The 6,801-nt window shown below is 51.0% G+C and overlaps 1 non-coding gene across 1 annotated transcript; it reads right to left on the bottom strand.

The window, feature by feature from the left end:
- Nucleotides 1-1,939: 1,939 nt before the first annotated feature.
- LOC147665955 (U6 spliceosomal RNA) lies at nt 1,940-2,046 on the bottom strand. The gene has a single exon (XR_015304945.1). It is a non-coding gene; the product is annotated as a U6 spliceosomal RNA (small nuclear RNA).
- Between the last annotated feature and the right edge of the window lie 4,755 nt (nt 2,047-6,801).

Genomic DNA, 6,801 nt, shown 5'->3' with positions numbered 1-6,801 from the left:
CATTGTCTCTTTGTTTTTGCGCAGCTTTTCTTCTTCTTTAGACTTTGCTTCTGCTGTTTCCGGACTTTTTTTGTCTTGTTTTCTGTGTCTCCGGACTTTAAACTGTTATTCGGTTTTCCTTTCCTTTCTTATTGTCTCTTTTTATTAACACACTTTTCTTCTTCTTTTGCCCTTATTTCTTTTTTTTTGTGCACCTTTTTCCTTGTATTCTAATTTCTTTCCTGACCTTAAAATGACCGCCAGGCCTCTCCAGCTCCTGATTGGCTGAAAATGCCTGGTTCCAAAATAGCCGCCCAAGTCGATCAAGCTCGCGGGTCCCTTTCAGTTCCTGCCTGACTTAAAGATGGCCGCTGGGTCTTCCGCGACATGATTGGCCGATTTGCCTGACTGCAAGATGGCTGCTGTCTTCTCGCGAGATTTCTTTCAATTCTCTCTCTCTCGTATCTTGGGACGTCAGGGTCTACTTACCGGCTTTCTGTTACGGCCGGATGATTTCTTCTTTTCTCCCATGCTGGTCCTGTTGCGGCTGGGGTGGGCTCCCTCGCCGTGACTCTGCTCCGTCACTTGGACCAGGGTGGGCTCCTGGCTCCGTAGTTCTTCACTCCTGGGGCACTGGACACATGCGCGATCCTCCTCCACAAACCTTCGCCGACAGTTGTCCTATCGGGACACTTCAGGAGTCCGATAGATTATTCATAACGATCTTTATTCTGTGTGCGCTGCGCCCGCCATGCGTCCAGCCTCTTGCCCTCTTGTTGGGTTCTGCCCCTCCCCCACCCCTTGACGGGAGGTGGTGTCCGGTTCCTTGCCCCCCTCCCAACTGTAGAGAGCCACCCGGCCTCCTCCATACTTTGTATCGATATTCACATGCATCCCCACACCCCCGGGGCGGGCTTGCTCCGGGGTATATAATAAAGAAGCGGAAGACCGCTCGGGGTCTTTCCGGCATACCGCTATTCTGTGTACCTGCTGTCTCTGTGTGTGTACAGAGTGTCCACGTGCGAGGCCCAGTCCCCGGACACCACACCAACCAGTCTGGTCCAGGGTCCTAGTGCCCTCTGCCCAGGTCACAATACATCTCAGCATTGTACTCTCGGTGTGCCCACATGGTATATACTGGTCACCAGTGCACCACAAGTCTATTGTATTCTAGTTGCAATAATAAGGCGCCGAAACATATAAGCTAACAGGTAGCAAAGTAATCCCTTTGAGCGCTTGGATGAAAGAGTTTGAGCCTTTCACGTGGCCTACTTGAGAAGTGTTTTGTGTGTGGAAACAAAGTCTAGCTCATCGGTGCATCCTACAGCGGGTGCAAATAAAGTAATAGCTCATCTTATTTGTTATTATAAATGATATATTCATAAATGACAATGAGTCATGTCTTCATTGAACCTTCAGGCAGTCCTGGCTTCCTGTGACTTGTATTATAAGAAGTGGCTTAAAATACCAGGCTGGAAAGTGAAGATGGATTTAAAGGTAAAACCGAGAAGAGGAATCACACGAAGCTCTGTGGGTCCCAGGGGCGCACAAACACTGAACATGGCAAGGATTCACTCCAGGGCTGCATCATCATTAGTAGAAGCAGAACAGCTGCAAACTCCCGCCTCTGAAAACAAACTGCGTCAATTTTAGTACCTAAAAGGCTAAAACCACACCGATGAGAATATAAAAATAAATTTCACGTTGGTGACAGTCGGCCAACTATTTGTCGAATTAAAAAAAACACAGTATCAGTCATGAAAGCACTGCACAATGTATATTCTTACTTAATATCTCGTCTATGCCAGTGTCACAATAATATGCACAAATATTTTAAAAGGAAAGTTGTAGCTCTTCTATTGTTAAAATGCGATGGAGCGGGTGATCATATCAGAGGGCCCTTAAGTATCTCCGTTATATAGTGCTAATTAATTGCTGATCAATATCGTGAGCCTTGGAGCAAAATATGGAACGCTTCACGAATTTGCGTGTCATCCTTGCGCAGGGGCCATGCTAATCTTCTCTGTATCGTTCCAATTTTAGTATATGTGCTGCCGAAGCGAGCACGAACTGAAATGTTAACACAGCAGTATATAACGTTTAATTTTCAAACACTTCCTCACTAAGGGTGCCTATTTTTTTACTAAAAACTGTGAGTATTACACTTATAGTACTTTACCTTCAACATGAATGTATTCCTTCCCCCCCCCAAAATTTGAACGTGAGGGAAAAAACCTGCACTACATATGTTGCAGCGCAAGAGCAGTATGGGTATGCAAATATTTAAAATTACGTCACCGCACAGGCTGGTCGTACGCTACAGAAGGCAAAATACGTGGAACAGCAAGAACTAGAGAAGGAACTATAAAGGCGGTGAACTTCCGTTTAATTTCGTCACCGCACAGGCTGGTCGTACGCTACAGAAGGCAAAATACGTGGAACAGCAAGAACTAGAGAAGGAACTATAAAGGCGGTGAACTTCCGTTTAATTTGATATTAAAAAGTTCAATTCCCTCAAGAGCAATGTTAACTTTGCATATCTAACAGTTACAACTATTCGGGAGATAAAATGGAAGTGGAATCGTGTCTCGTAGCGGAGCGAGGACATTGAGGTCTCCCAGGACACTTGCTTCCGGTAACTCTGGGGGCTCGTCACGCCCTTTCTCTGATGGTAACCAGCAACATAATCTGCTTTAAAAATCCAAGCATGCCAAGTGCTGCTGGAGAATCACCCAAACGTGACAAAGGGACATGCAGGGTGCGGGGCCGCGTGCAAGGCACGAAAAAAAGAATGTCCAGGACTGTAATGGTATGCAGTGCACAGTCACATCGTAGAGTTGCAACCTCTCAGAACAAGCATTTGCAATGCAGTCCGTCTCGCCTTTGAGACCTAATATGCATATACCTATGCAGCACATTAGCCTGGGTGCTGCCCTTTTCTTGACTAATGGGGCTGGTGACTTACCTCTAGATAAAAATGGCAACACATACACACTCTGATACAATATAAAGCATCACTTAAATATATTTTCCTTATATAATGAAAGACAATAATGAATCCTAATGTATTATATAATAATTAAAGTAGTAAATACTATGGACAGCATATCAGGCGCTGTACCGTATTGTAAAGCAGTAGTTATAAGTATTATATAAGGCTTCGACCTGTTACACCTTATGCGCTCCAGCATTCCATATACAAGTGTATAATGCCTGTGAAATGACACAGACAATGAAGTCCACTGGAGCGATCACCATTACACAAACACCCCCAGCAAAGACCTCGACTTGGGCCAGATGCTGTGCCATATACCACACTTATGCTGCAGTGCCAACGTTACAACACCTGTCCCATACCTAGGAATCAATCAATCAATCATTTATAGAGCGCGCTACTCACCCATGAGGGTCTCAAGGCGCTGTAGGGAGGGGGGGCGGTGCCGCTATTGCTAGAATAACCAGGTCTTGAGGTGTTTTTTGAAGGTGAGATGGTCCTTGGTCAGTCATAGGTGTGCGGGGAGGGAGTTCCATGTCTTGGCTGCCAGGTAGGAGAACGATCTTCCTCTGGTGGTGGTTCTACGAATCCGTGGGACGGTGGCGAGGGCGAGGCTGGTGGAGCGTAGCTGGCGTGTGGGGATGTAGAACGAGAGGCGGTTTTTAAGGTATTTGGGGCCCATGTTGTGGAGTGCTTTGTGTGCCTGGGTGAGCAGCCTGAACATGATCCTCTTGCTGACGGGGAGCCAGTGCAGGTTTCTCAGGTGGGCGGATATGTGGCTGTGGCGAGGGATGTGGAGGATGAGTTGTGCGGAGGCGTTCTGTATGCGCTGAAGGTGTTTCTGAAGTTTGGCTGTGGTTCCTGCGCATAGGGCGTTCCCGTAGTCCAGTCGGCTGGTGACGAGGGCCTGGGTGACTGTCTTTCTGGTTTTGGTGGGGATCCACCGGAAGATCTTTCAGAGCACGCGCAGGGTGTTGAAACATGAGGACGAGACTGCGTTGACTTGCTTGGTCATCGTGAGGGAGGAGTCCAGGATGAATCCCAGGTTGCGCGCGTGGTCCGTGGGTGATGGTGCAGTGACCAGCGCCGTGGACCACCAGGAGTCGTCCAAGGCGGATGGGGATTGTCCGAGGATGAGGACCTCCGTCTTGTCCGAGTTGAGCTTCAGACGGCTGTGCTTCATACATTCTGCAACATCTTTCATTCCGTCCTGGAAGTTGGTTTTGGCGGTGAATGGGTCTTTTGTGAGGGAGATTATCAGTTGGGTGTCGTCGGCGTAGGAGATGATGTTGATGTTGTGTTTGCGTGCGATGGTGGCGAGGGGGCTCATGTACATATTGAAGAGGGTTGGGCTGAGTGAGGAGCCTTGGGGTATGCCGCAGATTATCTTGGTGGCCTCGGAGCGAAAGGGAGGGATGCAGACTCTCTGGGTTCTGTCGGAGAGGAACGATGTGATCCAGTCCAGGGCCTTTCCTTGGATCCCAGTGTTGTAGAGGCGGGTTATTAGAGTGCGGTGGCAGACGGTATCAAAGGCTGCCGAGAGGTCCAGGAGGATGAGAGCGGCTATCTCTCCGTTGTCCATCAGGGTCCTGATGTCATCGGTGGCTGCGATGAGGGCGGTCTCGGTGCTGTGGTTGGCTCGAAATCCGGACTGGGATGGGTCGAGCGAGTTGTTTGCTTCGAGGAATGCAGTCAGCTGCTTATTGACTGTCTTCTCGATGACTTTAGCTGGGAAGGGGAGAAGAGACATGGGGCGTAAGTTCTTGAGGTCTTTAGGGTCAGCTGTTGGTTTCTTCAGAAGGGCGTTGTTTCCTGCATGTTTCCAGCTTTCAGGGAAGGTGGCTGACGTGAAGGAGCTGTTGATGAAGTTCTGGAGGTGGGGTGCGATGATGGTGTCGGCTTTGTTGAAGATATGATGAGGACATGGGTCAGGGGGGGAGCCAGAGTGGATGGTGTTCATGACGTGGGTGGTCTCTTCAGTGCTGATGGGGGTCCATGCGCTGAGGCTGGTGGTGGGGGTCGTTGGTTTGGTGGCTGGAGGCGGAGTCTGAGGTCCGAAGGTGTCGTGTATATCTGCGATCTTGCGGTGGAAGAATGTGGCGAGGGAGTTGCAGAGGTCTTGCGACTGTGTGAAGTTGTTGTTGTTGGAGCAGTGGGTTGGAGAGCTCTTTGACGATGCTGAAGACTTCCTTGCTGTTGTGGGTGTTGTTGTCCAGCCGCTCTTTGAACGATGTCCTTTTGGTGGTGCAGATCACCTGGTGGTATTCGCGGGTGGCGCTCTTGAGGGCTGTCATGTTCTCTGATGTCCGTTTTTGGCGCCAAGCTTTTTCGAGGGTTCGGCATGATTTCTATGCGATTATGAGGGCGTCTGTGAACCATGAGGTTTTTTTGTTGCTAGTCATGCCTGGGGGTTTCTTTAGTGGAGCGAGGTTGTCGGCGCAGTTGGTGATCCACTGTGCGAGATTGTGTGCTGCGTCGTTGGTGTCAGGGGTGTCGACAGGTGGGTTCTGGCTCAGCGATGTGGTCAGCTGGTCTGTGGTGACTTTGCTCCAGCATCCTGCGGGGGATCTGTAGCGTGTGGTGGTGGGATGTGGTTTTCTTGAAGGTGAAGTGCATGCAGCTGTGGTCGGTCCGGTGTAGTCCGGCGGAGTGGCTGAAGGAGATGTGGTTGCTGGCTGAGTAGATGGGGTCGAGCGTGTGGCCAGCGAGGTGGGTGGGCGTGTCCACCAGTTGCTTGAGTCCGAGGTTGTCGAGTAGGGTGGAGGTGTTGTTGGAGGTGGAAGTTCAGGTCCCCTAGGAGGATGTACTCTGGTGAGGCTAGGGCGTGCGGGCTGATGAAGTCGGCGATGGTTTCGCTGAATTGTGTCCGTGGGCCCGGGGGTCTGTAGATGAGCGTTCCTCTGAGGGTGGTCTGGGGGTCGGTGTGGATCTGGAAGTGTAGGTGTTCGGCGGCGGTGAGTGTGTTTTCGGCGTTGGTCGTGACGCTGATGGTGTTCCTGTAGATGATGGCGATTCCTCCTCCAGTTTTGTTGACGCGGTCCTTCCGGGTGATTTTGTAGCCGTCCGGATGGCTATGGCTATGGCTATGTCGGGGGCCGAGGAAGCGGGGGGGCAAGGGTGCACAGGGAGCGCCAAGAAGCCCAAAAATAAGAAGGCAGTAAAGGTAGACAAATACAGGAGCAACAACAATTTACCAAAAGGAATGCAAAGACCCGGGGCACACCAGCGGCAAACCCTCGTCAGCCCTTGGGTCCCAGAAGGGTCGAGCGGTGTGGGGAGTGACCCAAGGTCAGGTCACGCTCACCTGCGCCGCGTGACCTCCACAAGAGGCCAAGTGGGAGGGAGGGGCGGGCAGCTGGGAGGCGGGAGCGGGCGGCCAATGGGCGGGCAGGGGTACTGAAGGAAAAAGGGGGCAGGCCGCGGGGGAGCAGCGGGTGGAAGCGGGGAGCTGGGGGGGCGCACAGAGGGGCAGGGGCGCACAGTGAGCGCCAAGAAGCCCAAAAATAAGAAGGCAGTAAAAGATAGACAAATACAGGAGCAACAACAATTTACCAAAAGGAATGCAAAGACCCGGGGCACACCAGCGGCGAACCCTCGTCAGCCCTCGGGTCCCAGAATGGTCGAGCGGCATGGGGAGTGACCTGGGAATCTAGAATAGCTCCCAGAGGTAACCAGATACTCTGTTATGACCAAAACTTGTGGAGGGTTTTGGTGGTGTTCTGAGACTTTGTATTACGCAGTGCTGTGTTTGAGCAGCCTGCTGCCTATCTTGCCCCGCCATTATTGTGTGGAAAAGAATCAGACAGAGTACACTGACAGAGCCCCCT

This window comes from Lissotriton vulgaris, unplaced genomic scaffold (assembly GCF_964263255.1).
Source record: "Lissotriton vulgaris unplaced genomic scaffold, aLisVul1.2 SCAFFOLD_721, whole genome shotgun sequence".
Lineage (NCBI taxonomy): Eukaryota > Metazoa > Chordata > Amphibia > Caudata > Salamandridae > Lissotriton > Lissotriton vulgaris.
Note: the sequence above shows the minus strand (reverse complement) of the source record. Positions and strands in the feature narration are given on the sequence as shown.